This window comes from Schistocerca gregaria, chromosome 8, assembly GCF_023897955.1.
Source record: "Schistocerca gregaria isolate iqSchGreg1 chromosome 8, iqSchGreg1.2, whole genome shotgun sequence".
Lineage (NCBI taxonomy): Eukaryota > Metazoa > Arthropoda > Insecta > Orthoptera > Acrididae > Schistocerca > Schistocerca gregaria.
In genome coordinates, this window is record NC_064927.1 from 246,087,293 (window position 1) to 246,103,920 (window position 16,628).

The following is a 16,628-nucleotide window of genomic DNA, read 5'->3' on the forward strand; positions in this document are numbered from 1 at the left end:
AGTAATAATGTGTATTGACGGTCTGTCGGAGGAATGTAATGCATTAGGATAACACTATCACAGTTGTACACGAGAATCACCCATAACTTTCACTGTACTGGTGCTCTGACGTACTTACGACTTTCGCGGCGATTCAAAAGTGATGCCATTTATTGGATTGGCACTTCAGTTTTGGCTCATACGATGTGGCACATGTCTCATCCAGTGTCACCATACGGCGTACGCAAGCCCCTCCTTCGCGATCATAGCGCTCCAAGTGCATCTGAGCAGCGTCGTAACGCATCTATTTCTGCATTTCCGTCAAGTCATGCGGAACCTATCGTGATACAATTTTTCCCATGTACGATTCAGCTGCCCCTAGCTATGGCTTTTACGCAATACACGATGCTTTCAAATACCACAAGGAATATTTTCATATTCTCTTCATTGATACATGCAGACTATTAGTCCTACAAAAAATGAAGTGGACCTTTTTGTAGGAACTTTAAATCTGCCAAATTTTGTATTGGGATACGTTTTCACTAGAAAGCGTAGTTCTCGAATTATTCAAGAAAAATGCGCAGAAGCGACATTCAGTAACTCAAAAACCAAGGCCTACAGCGAAAACGTAACATTGCGCAAAATTTAACTACATTAAATTTCCTACACAAAGTCCCTGTTCATTTTTTTCTGTAGGTCTAATAGTTTGCGCCTAGCGAGAGAGAGAAAAAGAGAATACCGCACGTGATTTCTGAAGACGTTGTGGATTGCATAAAAACAACAGATACGTGTTCTTGAATCACTTTGTATTTTCATTTATATTTGGGGTGTGATGTGATTGAACAAATGAACCAGAATATTTAAAAAGGACATAGATTTGTTGTTTGGAATATAACTACTATTGTTGTACCAACGTAGCTGCCGATTTTTAGCAGTTCTCAAACAATCAACAAAGATGGATATCAAATCGAAAGAGAATAATGAATGGTTTATGCAGTATGCATATATCTAGTTTTATTTTGTAGAAGCAATTATGGGACCATAGCAAAAGCATATGTGCGTTGTCTTTAAGTTTTAGAGTAACTTTTTAAAGGCGAATAAATATTATGTCGCTGAACTGCAACAAAATGATGCATAGTATAACCTTTATTATATCAGTTACTTAAAATGTACCATCAATCAAGGTTTTACCAACAGTATCGATAATATACGATGTGACCACTCTCAGGTTCCGACAACATATAGAAAAAAATGTAAATTGTTCAAACAAAGAAATTTCCATGGAAATAAATCGTGAGTTGAAGATCTGCGGCATAGAATCACATTTTTATACATGAGGTATTAGATATCTGGTGTCTTACTAAAAATAAAATTTCTTGAAATCGTTATTGATTCTTTTAAAACGGAGTCAACTAACACACTTTTGTAACATGGTCCCTCTTATGAAATTTCAAACGAATCGTCTTGCCGCCTAGTGAGCAACTTGACTCTGAGATACCAGTGTTCATAAAGACACTGCATGAAGATATTCCTGTTTCTTCGGTTACATTTCTTCTTGTGTTAAACCCACTGCACGTCTGCTTCCACGAACTACTGCTGTACGTTTGCACAAAATCACTCGTTCATCAAGCCAGAAGGTTTCTAAGACCAGTCTTTTCCTAGAAAATCCCCTTTCCCTCTGCCCACTTTTATACTGTGATATGGAATTCACGACTGTCATGTCAGGAAAGCGCACGCACATGCCAGCTCTTACTCGACAATATTCTTTTTTTATCTTCTCAACACATTGTCGATTAGATCCATCGAGACTGTGTGCCGATTACACAAGATGAACCCAACTAAATGTGGAAGAATGTTCAGGAACATTTCGTGACTATCTCAGTGGTCTCCGGTGGCCCATTACAGAGAACCGCATATGGTTTGATTTCTTTCCTTATCTTTGTATAAGTATTACAGTGAAAATATGTGAGTATGATAACGATATATGCTACGTGCATTGTTTGGAAAGCAACATATTAGATTCATTCACGGTACTTGATATTGACGACAGAAAGATCGCCTTCACTAATCACCCTCAGGTTTATTTTCAGTACCAATTGCTTTTGTCTGGCCTTTGATTTTCGGCAGTTAGTAGGACATTAAAAGTAATATGTCCTGTCTACGAGCAAGTGTTTAGAAATTGACGAGAAATAGAACATAAATAAATAATATGGCATTACCGATTTGTAAATGTTCCGTCCATCTGAGAAATGCATCAAACAAAAGCAGAATTACGTTATTGTGTTACTGAACTAGTGCAGATTCTCATCAAATTACATGTTAAAAATTAATTGGAAAGATGTAATATAGAAAACGTAAATAATACAAATTGTAAAGTGGGGTAAATAAGAAGTATGTAGAGTATATTAACTACGATGTCAGCTTTGTAACCTTATATAGATGAAAAGGTTAGTGAAACCTGTTACAAATGAAGCAGTAAGTAACTACAGAATGGCATGGTAGGTCTATAAGTCATTAAATAAAAAACTTAATATCTCTCTTGGCTAATACAGTGTGCGAATCTGTTAAGATTTCCGACTTCTCGGTGTGTCGGCTCCGGAGGTCGTTCGTTTTTGGAACGGACTGTAGGATAATACGTTGTCAGACCGTTACTGCACCCATGAAATCGAGTGCTTTCCTTGTACAGAATTTGTAGTTACTTTCATTCGTCACGCCACTACTACCTGGCAATTTCTGCAAGTTACTGCATATTGGATGCCAAAGCGGCGCTTGTTAATATGTATTACACGCCGCATTAATCACCTGAGACACTGTCTCCTGACAACGTCAGGTATGAAAATATCTATTTTTAATATTACTATTTTACTCCTCCCGTACATATTGTCACCCCTATAGGCATTTATCTTACAACATCCATTTGCAAGAACGTATAAGTGACATATCCCATTCTGTCGAGGATGTACATACATAAGTTCAAAATGAGAAATGGACAAATTTTGGACGAATTTTCATAGCATTTTCGCATGTAACTTGTGTATAGCTTGGGGCTTGATATAGCTTTACTTCGTCAAATTTTATCTAAAATCGTTGTATCTCTCTGCTTGTCTGCTTGAAAATTCTAATGTCCGAAACTACTCGTACTAGGCGCATTTCCATATGTTTTTCATAGGTAACGTGAGCGTAGCTTGGGGAATCGTACAGGGTTTTCACCCATCAAAATCCCATCACGGGAAAAATCGTATCTTAATCGAAAGTTTTATGCGTACTGATATAAATGTGAAAGTACCTCTGTCACGTTTTCACGACTAACCTGCTGAGCGTTTGTGATGATATTTGGTGTGGAGATAGCTTGAAGTCTGAGGAAGAACATAGGCTACTTTAGAAAGTGTGTAGTATACGACACTTATTCATTCAAAGAATATTAAATGAATTAGGGAAAAATATTTACACTTTGAAAAAGTTTTTTACTCTTTGACTTTTAATCTTCATTACGCTTGTGAAAATGATTTAATTGTTTGATCTGTGCTGTGTAATACAATTCAAAGTAATGATTACAACGGTTATACAATTTTCAGGGTGTTTAATCCATACTCCCGCACTATTCGTTACATAAAGTACGCGTTGTATAGTGTATGGCTACTTTAATAGCACAATGCGTTGATGCGCGCTCCTGCCCATGACTCCTTGTTCCCACTGCTGAGCAGCGACGCTGTACGTTCTGACGCACTGAGCAGTGGGACAGCTTGGGACGGTGGAGAACTGGTCTCACATCACGAGCTACACTTTACCAAATAGGCAGACACTCAAGGGCAGCTGCTGTAATTGCACATACAGTGGCTTACTTTTGCACCGTCACCCATCACAACAGAGCCTCTATATGTGAGACAGCTACTTAATACGTATTTTTTAAAGACATGTGTGACACTTTTCAGTATTTTCACATTAACGACTCAAATAAAATCACATTTTTATTAAAAGCAAACGACGTTTTGTCTGCGCTTTTAGTACAAAGTAGTGTGTACACATAATGGTACACACATTACGCAATGTTAGATGCAGTGTCCACTTCAGAGATGCTACTGTGAAATGATTCTAACGATTGTGGAACATAAAGATACAATCTCTAATACGATTTAACCGTGATTTTACTTTCAAAACTTTAAGAATTTACTTTATTTACTAGCGATTCATCAGCAACGTAACACAAAAAATGGTTCAAATGGCTCTGAGCACTATGGGACTCAACTGCTGTGGTCATTAGTCCCCTAGAACTTAGAACTACTTAAACCTAACTAACCTAAGGACATCACACACATCCATGCCCGAGGCAAGATTTGAACCTGCGACCGTAGCAGTCTCGTGGTTCCGGACAGCAGCGCCTAGAACCGCACGGCGACCGTGGTCGGTACTAAAATTAAAAGATTAACTTGCCACCGAAGGTGCAACTTGATTTTAACTTCTAAGAAAAGTCTTACGGTGGGAAAGTGGCAACTTTATATATTAAAATTACCATTTAAATGAAAGCCTATGAAATGCAATCTTACATAAAATTATACAAGGTTTGCACAAACATGCTCTACAGTACTACAGTACACATATACTCTCAAGATGATAGGCAAGATAAAAACATATTTCAGGAATCAGGCCGTTACACTTCAAGCAGTAAATTCGTTAACACACCGAATCCGACAAACATGACAGAGGCAGCTATTAACGTACTGCAGAGTGATAGGGAGATTACCGAACAACCCGAATCGCAAGTTGCTCTAACCCGCCCCTACTCCACAAGGGAAAAACGGACCACCAATTCATAAATAACCATCTTCCCGCGGGTGGGCAAACGGAGAAGAATGGTGGGACGACCCCAAAACAAAGCAGCCGGTGACCTAACCAAGAAAACAAGTAGAATTTAAGAAGTAAATGAAACAACATATCACCAATCACTTGATTTCTAATAAACTGCGATTTCTGGCGAAGACTGGCGCAGCACCCCCAAAACGCTCTCCCGAACCGTCCGCTGCCAGCCGCTTCAACGTACGCAGGAAGTCGCCCCGATCTCCCGTCTCACGGCGTCGCAGCTCGCACCGGCCAGACCGATGTGGGTCGACTCCTGTTGCTCTCTTGTCGGCCGCGAAGCCACTACCCCTCGCTATACGGCGCGGCCCACTGGACTCACGTGGCGACCTCACATGCGCCGACGCTCAAGGCGGACAAGTCATCTTGTGTCTCAGTGCGCGACCGACCAAACGATCGATCCAACCGCCAATGACTATTGCCTGAGCAACTCGAGCAGACTGGCGGCCTAACGCTCAGTCAGATTCAGGAACTAAGAACGCGACCGGGCGACCACTCGTTGAGTTTTCTCACTGCGCCACAAATTCGGACGAGAGACTGACCCCAGACTGACTTCAGACTCACTCAGACTGACGACCTCTACTGCTGGCGAGCTCATAGCGCCCCTTAAATACACGTGAACAGGCAACCTTTCCCTTTTCTCACCAGAGGGAGACACCAAAGCGGCGATTGCCACAACGGCGCCACCGCCAGAAACAGAGGGCGACTGTTTCACACTGCGCGCTGCGACGCGCTCTTCAAAACAGCAGTTACCACGGATCAACGATACATTAGAAGTAAAATGCTCGTCAAGGATGGTGGTCAAAACATTGAAAATATTTTATGTTTTAGGTTAATAAAATAACTGCCATAAAATGTAGATAAATACAACTAGGTAGTATACAATAATTTGTAGGCTTTTGTAGTGTAGAACTATAAAAAAGAGTGCGTTGTTCATTTATGATTCGAAATTTGTCAGTTAGTTCTGGACTGAATTGTGTCTTTTTTATTTCACTTCTGTACTGACAGCTTAATCATTTGACTCACTGAGGCTGCTCATAATCAGTATTGCTACATTAATCGGTACAAGACTGTCTCAGGTCCTCTGCAAGAACTCTTTGGTTCCAAACATCTGCCAGAGCACAGTGTAAGTAGGCTGTTTAGGTTTTCTTATTGGTAACGCCGCTTAGCGCTCGGTATGAAAATTACTGGCTGTGCTGTGCGCAGTCTGTGTTTAGTTTGCATTGTTGTCTGCCATTGTAGTGTTGGGCAGCGGCAGCTGGATGCTAACAGCGCGTAGCGTTGCGCAGTTGGAGGTGAGCCGCCAGCAGTGGTGGACGTGGGGAGAGAGATGGCGGAGTTTTGAAATTTGTAAGAATTGGTGTCATGAACTGATATATATATATATATATATATATATATATATATATATATATATATATATATTATGACTATTAAGGTAAATACATTGTTTGTACTCTATTAAAATATTTCATTCGCTAACTATGCCTATCAGTAGTTAGTGCCTTCAGTAGTTTGAATCTTTTATTTAGCTGGCAGTAGTGGTGCTCGCTGTATTGCAGTAGTTCGAGTAACGAAGATTTTTTGTGAGGTAAGTGATTTGTGAAAGGTATAGGTTAATGTTAGTCAGGGCCATTCTTTTGTAGGGATTATTGAAAGTCAGATTGCGTTGCGCTAAAAACTATTGTGTGTCAGTTTAAGCACAGTCTTGTATAATTTTTCAAAGGGGACGTTTCATATAGACCAGTCGTGTATAATTGTTCTAAGGGGACGTTTCAACAGTACTCCTCCAGATGCTTCCGTGACCCTGGATGGAGACGGGTTTACTTCTGGAGGAGGCCGCGGCATCCAGCGGCCAGTCTATCAGTAGCCGTCCACACTTCTGCATCATAAATCATGGTGAGAAATTGCAACACAGGCGACAAGAATAACAGTTATCAATCATTATCCGTTTTGACTTGGATCCAGAGTCGCGATACTTTTGATTACCCGGCCGGCGTGGCCGAGCGGTTCTAGGCGCTACAGTCTGGAACCGCGCGACTGCTACGGTCGCAAGTTTGAATCCTGCCTCGGGCATGGATGTGTGTGATGTCCTTAGGTTGGTTAGGCTTAAGTGGTTCTAAGTTCTAGGGGACTGATTACCTAAGAAGTTAAGTCCCATAGTGCTCAGAGCCATTTGAACCACTTTTGATTAGGTTTTCCAAGGCTCATTAAGACCCTAGTTAGTAAATGATAGCTGCATGTGTCATTCCACGCCCTGTGACAATGTCGGACCAATCACTGTGGGAATACCAGAAATTTTTTGTTTATTTACTTGTACTGTGAAATGTCGCTTTTAGCCAATTTTCATGATGCTAGGTCAACTGAAGACGCCTATAAGTTTTGATGAGTGAGTTTGTGAATATCGAAATATGCTACATAAATGACCTTATCTTTTGCGTGCATTGACTTAGAAGCCGCAGTTTTTTACGCCGGCAAGAAACCGTAGAACTTAATATATGACATAAATTTCAACTTCGACTTCCACCCGCTAGAGATGAAAAGGGGTCTTAACATTGGACAGATAGCCGGACAACAGAGTGACTCCACAAGAGATCCATTTTTACCAACTGAGTTACGGAATGCTAAAAAGAACTCGTAGACGGCTTTCAGCACGACTGCACGCATTCGTTCTTAGTTTGAAGATAGGCAGCCCGCTAAACATAGATCGGAATACTTCATCACCCGATTTTTAGCCCATAAAAATGTATGGAACTATATGGATTGGTGCCTCAAGAATATTATTTGCTACCTCCCCGAACTGCGTCTATTATTAATGACAGAGTCGGTTATTAGCGTGGGGGTCTCCTGGGGGTAACTTCTCGTCTGGAATGCTTATCTAATGGCATTAGGGAGGCAGTGATGTACAGCGGTGTGATGGGCTTTAATTATACCACAGTCTGCAGCGTGAGCCAGGTACGAGGTCGTCAATATGCAGCGACGGCCACGTGGGCTGCACGTGCGTGGCCCGCGCCGCATCCGGGTGGCGGAGGTTGCGTCACTGCCTCCGCAGAAGAGCGAGGCTATTCCTGGCTGCAATCTGCCGCCATAAAGCTTGTGGGGCGGCGGCTGCGGGCGCAGAGCGGAAGGCGGTAGGCAGAAGGGCAAGGGCCGGCCGTGCGGTGAACCTGCGCGCCGCCGCGGCCTTGGGAACAGCCGGGTGGCGGCGTCCAGGACACGGAGGCCCTTCCGGTGCGACCCGTGACTGCAGCTGATTCGTCCCGCAGCTTCTCTACACCGCCCTCGATGGACTGCTTACTGGCACTTCTTCAAGTAGACACTTGCGAGAGACGTTCAATAAGTAAGGCAACACCTTTGTTCTGTGAGGACCTTGGTTTTATTTAGGATTCCAATACGCCGTATTGTACCCACTCTTTGGCTACAAAATGCTATTTTTCAACACAATTTCCGTTCAACGCGACGACCTTACTCCACTTTCCTGGGATGGCCCTTATGTCCACACGGTACCACTCTATTGGTCGACGTCGGAGCCAACGCATTGCTGCGTGAATAACCTCCCCATCATCGATGTATTGTTTCCTGCAGAACCTTCATTGGCCCAAACACATGGAATTCGGAAGGTGCGAGATCCGGACTGTAGGATGGATGAGGTGGGAATAGTGCAATGCATTTTGGTGAGCTCCTTTACTAACAGAGAAGTCCAGCTGTACAGCAAGGTGTTTGATTGTGATCTGTCGATCACCTCAAATGAGAGTGTCCACACGTCAAAGCAGTGTGCGGCCAGTAGGCAGGCGAGATGTCGAACAGGTCTGCGTGATCTTGTGGCGATGATGACAGACGCATGCCCTACGATTCACCATGCTTTTGTTCACTTCAGCGTCTCTGTAGACGTTCTGCAAGCGTCTATGGATATCTGAGTTGCTATGGTTTTCCACCAAAAGAAACTCAGTGACTGCTCTCTACTTGAAATGCACCTCCGTTACCATTTTCAAGGCTACGTATAGTGTCGCCACCTATTGGCACTTCATGAAGCTATAGTGTTTGAAACCCGAATATTCCACGGTCTCACAACAAATGCCTCCTTTTTTTCAACTGAAACTGGCCGAGAAAGAAAATGTGTTGCATTACTTATTGAGTACCCCCCGTACTTCGAAACTAATTATCTGCCTGTGAATTCCTTGGAATTATATGTTTAAGACATAGATTTACTACCCAATAGTGACATATGAAAATTTGTGATAGACCGGGACTTGAACCCGGGCCTCCTAATTATCGCAAGTGGTCGCTTTACTCACAAGAGCTATCCGTGCACGTGATCTACGATACAAGTATATAGATAGTGTGACATAAGGAACTCTGGGTCGATCTGGGGAGTCTGCACGGACAGTCGAAATGGTTAAGAGAATCGGTCACGGTAAGTGTGAGAGCTAGGTTCGAGTCCTGGTCTGGCACAAATATTCCACAGCCATTTTATTCATGCTTTGGTGTTATCTTCTTAGAACAAAGCCTGTCGACGTAGGATGTCAAAAATGAATTGCTTAAGTCTAGTAGAGTTGGACCACTGGGTGAAAAGGGCCAGTGGCGTATTTCACAAATGCGCCGCTAGGGAGTAGCTGCCGCTACTTGTGAAGAGCCTCTTTTGTGAACAAACGCATTACACAAGCGTTCCTGTTACTTTCATGATAGTTTTGGAGAAAAAATCGCATTCTCTGTTCTCGTAAGGTGAAGAGTTTTATCGTGTAGTTACATAATTGTAGCATTAATGTTTCGTTTACACAGAATTGATGAAATTTTTTTATTGCAAGATTCACAGATGTGTAGGCATGAAAGTAGTCTAAAATGTCCACAGAGTTCCCTATCTGCAAGAAGAAGTCGCGGTGGTCCACCTCTCCCAGATTATCCAGAGAGATGCATCAGCCTTATTTCGAATGGACGGAACACTTGTTTTAATGTGGGAGATATGGAGTGCAATTAAATTCATTTTCTGATCATGTGAAATAATATCACTGAAGACTATCGCAGATGCAGACGTCTTATTTGTCGGAAGATACGTCTGGGCCATCAAACAAAAGCACAGAATGTCTCACACAGTCCAACCACATCAAAAAATGGTTCAAATGGCTCTGAGTACTATGGGGCTTAACATCTATGGTCATCAGTCCCCTAGAACGTAGAACTACTTAAACCTAACTAACCTAAGGACATCACACAACACCCAGCCATCACGAGGCAGAGAAAATCCCTGACCCCGCCGGGAATCGAACAACCACATCAAAACTCATCAAAAGGCCTAGCGGTCCCAAGCACATCAAAAGAGCAGTTACCTGCACAAATGCAATTCCCTCACTGACTCAACTGCAGACACCACTACTACTAAACCTAAAGCTTCCACATTACCACTTCAAAAGAGACTACTCCTAAGTGAACAGACAAAACTTTTATAAGCAATATCACCTGTTCCTTCCATTGATAAAAGCATGAATTTTAGGAGTTAGGTAGCGAGCGTATCCAAAGGGTTGAACTCTGCTGAAAATACTGAAACTGTAATGGAAAAGTGGTATAAGATAAGAAAGGAAACAGAAAAAGGCACAAATGGAAAACACTAGTGAAGGGTGCAGTACATAAAAAAGAAAAAAAAATAGCTCACAGTGTACTTGTGATGAAGAAATTGCAGAAGACTGTGAAAATAATATTGATTAACATGATGAAATGGAATGTGTTGGCTGTTCTGGAACATATTACGGAACTAATAGGAATGGCGATTGAATCCAGTGTGTTTCCCGTACACGATGGTCACATGAATGTTTTTCAGCACTTGGTAGTAAGTGTAATTGCTGTGGTGAGAGGAAGGTAGATTAATGCATGAACAAAACCATCACTAGAATACCCAATGTCTAATCAAGTTTTAAACTCATAAAATTGTTTTGGACAGTAATATTTAATATTATAATTCTATGTTCATTACGATATATTGTAAATAAAAAATGTAGGTTTAACCGACTCTTTTCTTCATGTCTAGCTAATTTTACGCGATCCATCTCACCCAGTACAGTTGTCCGTCACACACATACAACTATGGGTGAGATGGACTGCTCATGTATATTTTCATTTCTTCATATATCTTGTATTTTAAGTGGCAATGCCTCAGTAGTATATTCTACTTAAGTTTAAATGACACTCTATACAAAAATGCTGGCAGAAGTCGAAAATGTTGAAAAACACAATAATTTTATCCTGAAAAATAACAGTGGTCTAAGTCACCTGGCTTATCCTAAGTACTTATGCAATCTTGGCTATAGAAAGTTTATTACGAAGTAAAGCAGATCGCTCCTTTCCATTTCTCAACATGGGAAATTTCAAACAAACATTCATATGTCGCTGTTGGATAGTAGATCTATGCCTAAATCAGCTGATGTTAAGGAATTCACAGTAAGCCAATTATTCGTAAAGCTGTGGATCGTCAACAGTGCCTGTTATTTCAGGCCTGCGTGTAAGTATAATAAGCAGAGTTGTGAAACTACCGCAGACTGCCGTAAGTATGTATAGACTACAGAAGTTTTCCTAGTACTTTTGGTCAGTTAACATAGTAGTTCCGTTGTCTCTATATTAGGTGTGATGCATAGCTGTCAAGCGTTACCTCATTTCGAGCGCTTTGTTTGCGAATATTATCAGTGTCTTTCTACACTGAAGCGCCAAATCAACCGGTATATTCATTCATATTTAAATACAGAGATATATGAGCAGGCAGAATACGACGCTGCTGTCGGAAACTCCTATATAAGATAACAAGTGTCTGACGCAGTTGTTAGATCGGGTACTGTTACTACAACGGCAGGTTATGAAGGATTAAGTGAGTCTGAACGTGGTGTTATAGTCGGCGCACGAGTTGTGGTTCACTAAAACATCAAATCTCCGACAACACTGCTGCCGGAAAAATATTCCCCAAGAAGAGGACCAACGATGATTGAAGAGAATCTTTCAACATGACAGAAGTGGAACCATTCCGCAAATTTCTGTACATTTCAACGCTGGGCCATCGACAAGTGTCAGCGTGCCAACCGTTCAACGAAAAATCATTGATAGGGGCTTTCGGAGCCGACGGCCCATTCTTGTACCCTTGATGACTGCAAGACAAAAAGCTTTACGCCTCACTAGGGCCCGTCAACACCGATATTGAATTGTTGATGACTGCAAACATGTTTCCTGGTCGGACGAGTCTCGTTTCAAATTGTATCGAGCGCATGGACGTGTACGGGTATGGAAACTACCTCATGAATCTATGGAACTGGCATGTCAACAGGGGACTGCAATGGTATGGGTCGTGTGCAGTTTGAGTGATAAGGCACGTCTAGATACGACTCTGACAGGCGAAACGTACGTAAGCATTTTGTCTGATCAGCTGCATCCATTCATGTCCATTGTACATTACGACGGACTTAGGCATTTCCAGCAGGACAATGAGACACCCCCCACCTCCAGAATCACTACATAGTGGCTCCGGGAACACTCTTCTCAGTTTAAACACTTCTGCTGGCCACCGAACTCCTCAGACATGAACATTATTAAGCACATCTGAGATGCTGTTCAGAAGAGACCTCCAGCACGTCGTTCTCTTGTGGATTTATGGTTAACTCTGTAGGATTCTCGGTATCATTGCCCTCCAGCACTACCTCATACTTTAGTCCAGTCCATGCCACGTCATGTTGTGGCACTTCTGCGTGCTCGCGGGCGCCCTACTCGATATTCAGCAGGAGTACCAGATTCTCTGGCTCTTCATTGTAGATTCCACTAAAAACCGGAAGCGATGAACCATCTAAAAAGCCAGTGTAGGTCTATAAAGGACCACATAACCTTCAGGGCAGTTTTGTTCTATGATTGTATCCTCGTGCCTGTTACTTAAAAACAAACAGTATTTACAGCAAAATTGAAATGGTCGTTATTTAATTCAAGTTTTATCAAAAATTATTCATTTGTAACGTGAAACATTAGCCCGCTACGCATGAACCATGGACTTTGCTGTCAGTGGAGTGGCTTGCGTGCCTCAACGATACACATAGCCATACCGTAGATGCAACCACAATGAAGGAGAGTCTGTTGAAAGGCCTGACAAACGCATGGTACCTGTAGAGGGGCAGTAGACTTTTCAGTAGTTACAGGGGTAACAACCTGTTAGATTGACTGATCTGGTCTTTCAATATCGACCAAAACGGCCTTGCTGGGCTGGTACTGGAAACAGCTGAAAGAAATGGGAACCTACAGTCGTAATTTATCTCGAGGGTATGCAGCTCAATAGAAGGTATTAGTCTCGAGTGCAGCCATGTAAGGAAGTGAAATATGGACGATTGATAATTTGAGCAAAAAGAATATAGAAGTTTTCAAAACGTTATGCTACAGAAGAATGTTGAAGATAAGGTTAGCCTATATTGTAACTAAAGAGAAGATACAGCATAGAATTGGGGAGACAAGAAATGTGTTGCACAAATTGACCACAAGAAGGGATGGGTTGGTAGGACACATTCTGAGACATCAATAGATCACCTACTTAATGTTGGAGGGAAGCGTGGGGGGGGGGGGGGGGGGGTGAAAAGCGTAGAGGGAGACGAAGGGGTGAACACAGTATGCAGATTCAGATGGAACAGTTATTCAGAGATGAACAAGGCTCGCACACGTTTGAGTAGCATGGAGAGCTGCTCAGACCATTCTCAGGACTGAAGACCACAACGACAACGTGAAACAGAGGGACGTTGTAGTTAAAATAAAAAAAAAATACAGATCTATCATATTGCGCTAGGAATCGCAGTTTCCTCAAAAAAAGGTGAAATTTAAAAAATTAAAAAATCTCAAACTTTGCGTCTACTTCACCGAAGAGCTTATATAAAATATGTTCCTGTAATTACTAAACATCTTTCAAACCTGTTAACTACATTAATTACATGAGAAAACTCAAGCTAGAAACGTTTTTCGGAGTACAAAAATAATAATAACAATAATTATATAGATTTTTTTGTGTTTGTGCGTTTAAAATGTACTTGCATCAAAAATAACTATTTTGTTATATAAGATCACAGTAGTTAAGGGAGCAGCTACTCTTTTTTTTACTTATAAAAGGCAATTTATATTTTGTAAAGGCATAAAATACGCTTTGGACTAACACTGAACACTGAGCAATTCTGTTTATGATAAACAAATAAACGCCGGCAGTGGTGGCCGAGCGGTTCTAGGCGCTTCCGTCTGGAACCGCGCGCCCGCTACGGTCGCAGGTTCTAATCCTGCCTATGGCATGGATGTGTGTGATGTCCTTAGGTTAGTTAGCTTTAAGTAGTTCTACGTTCTAGGGGACTGATGACCTCAGATGTTAAGTCCCATAGTGCTCACAGCCATTTTAAACAAATACACAAAAAACAGAGAAAAGTCGTCGACTTTCTTTCCCTATCTATATTACCAGTACTACCAGTAATCCAAGTATTTAGTACGTCATCTATGTATTGTACCAAAACTGACGAACCGTAGTTTTGGTAGAACTTTGATTACAAGCCTAGGCGGCTACACGACGATAGCAACGTTGTTCACGATTCACCGTTGTCACATTTTTCTGTTGCATAAATACAAGTAATACTAGGAGCATTAGATGATGAGTTTAGTGTATTTATGATATAAGGATGGAGACAGAGTGACATACGGAAGTTTGGATCCGCTCGGGGACTGTGCATAGATAATGGAAATGCTTAAGGCAACCGCTTGCTGTGCGTGGCAAATACAGATTCGAGTTCCGGGCTGACAGTAATTTTCATATGTCCCTATTGATAGCAGATCTATTCCTTACCCAGCTGTTGTCATGGAGTTCATAGTCAGTGAATTAATTTCGAAGTATTTAGTACACTTGTGGCTATTCACGGTGATTGCAGAAACCAACTTGTCGCCGGACATCCGACTCTTCGATTTCTGGTTGGCTTGTAGTTTAAGGCAATTCCAGGCTGACGAATAGCTGCAATATTTCTAAAAGGCTACCCCAGTTACCTTAATAGATATAGTTTTTTTTTTTTAATTTTGCTATCCAAAGAGAAAATTTGTTGCTTCTGTCTTATTTCCGTGTTTCACATTTTGTCCATTAGTCTGTAGCCCTTCACTGCCCTGAGAAACTTCGTCTTAGCTGACGCAATTTTAGTTCTTTCTTTCTTCGCCAGTACAATCGTCTGGCTCCCATATAATACTACCACAACCGCGATTGTTTGAAAACTTGACTGTAGTTGGTTTTCTGGTCTTATTTGTCAGAGTTCTGTGAATTGCTTCTCATATATGTTTAAATTTGCAAAGTTTTGTTTCTATGTCGCCATCTATTGTTCTGGATATTTCATAACGATGCATAGTTAAAGGTTGACACGTGCTCCAATATTTACTTTTGTACATGTGTAGATATTACAGTTCATTTTGCTTTGTACATTTCTTAAAATATACAACCCCCTTTGCTAGTTGTCTTCTGTCTGATGCACAAAAACAACATCGTCTTCGTATAAAACATTACTTACAGTACACTGTGGAGAGAGTATCATACATTTCAATATTTGTTCCATCTTGCTAAAACTTCACCCACACAGATATTAAAAAGCGTTGCATAGAGAAAGGATGATCGCCTAACTCTTCTGTTTGTCTTTACCATTTTTTTGTCAAAATTTCCCATAGCACGTCTCTATTCATCTTGTCATGCACCTTTTGAAAATCAATGGAGGCGAGGTGAGTTTCCAAATTGAACTTCATTCTTTTCTCTTTGCTTCACTACGAAAACGGTATCCACCGTAGAACAGTCCCGTCTAAACCACATTTGTTCTTCCCGATGATAGTATGTGCTGTGCCCTTAGGCCTACTATTAAAACTATCGTAGACACTTATTTTAATCGCATTTTGTCGGAAGAGGTTGTAAATCAGCCACAAACATTTTTGGAAAGTAGACGCAGATAATAATAATAATAATAATATATCGTAGGCATCTATGGCAAGTTAAAAGTAGTGGTAGCTGCATATTAAATATGGGGGGGGGGGGTGAATTGATGAGGCTGTAAATAATTAAGTAATAATAAATAATAAAATAAATAACGCAGTCATATTCTTTGGAGAAAGCATCTAACACAAATACAACCAGTAAAATGGAAATGGCATTATACTAGCAATTTACAAGTGTAATAAGGATACCTTGTCTATTAACACAAAATTAAAGTATTACATTATAGTGATTAAAATCAGGTGTCTTTATCCCTCAGAATGCTGCTCTTTAAAACAGTCAAATGTGTAAATAGTGATTTAGAGAAAAAAAGAAGAATAAATCGAAAAACTGTGGGACTAAATTAGGAGAATTAGATATGGAAATTGAGAGGCAACAAGGAAGCGTATGAAAAAACTCAGTTTATAATAGATGAACAGGAAAGTGGAAAATTAAATTTCAAGGTCTCTTAAAAAGACTAGTTTAAAAGAGGTTGGGAAAAAAAGTTGTGCTGAGGCTAAATCCTGTCGCAGTCTAATTCCGACACCTCCTGATCACACGACACATAAAACCATCTTCTAAAAATCAACGAACATTCAAATGCTGTTCCTGAATGGCAAACCTTCTGTGTAATGTTTCGTTATATGCAAAATGTTATAGCGGTATTCTACGAGGTGATTATAAAGTTTCACCTTCAAAACACTGTAAGAAAACGACCGAGACTCAGAATGACGGCCGGCCGCGGTGGTCTCGCGGTTCTAGGCGCGCAGTCCAGAGCCGTGCGACTGCTACTGTCGCAAGTTCGAATCCTGCCTCGGGC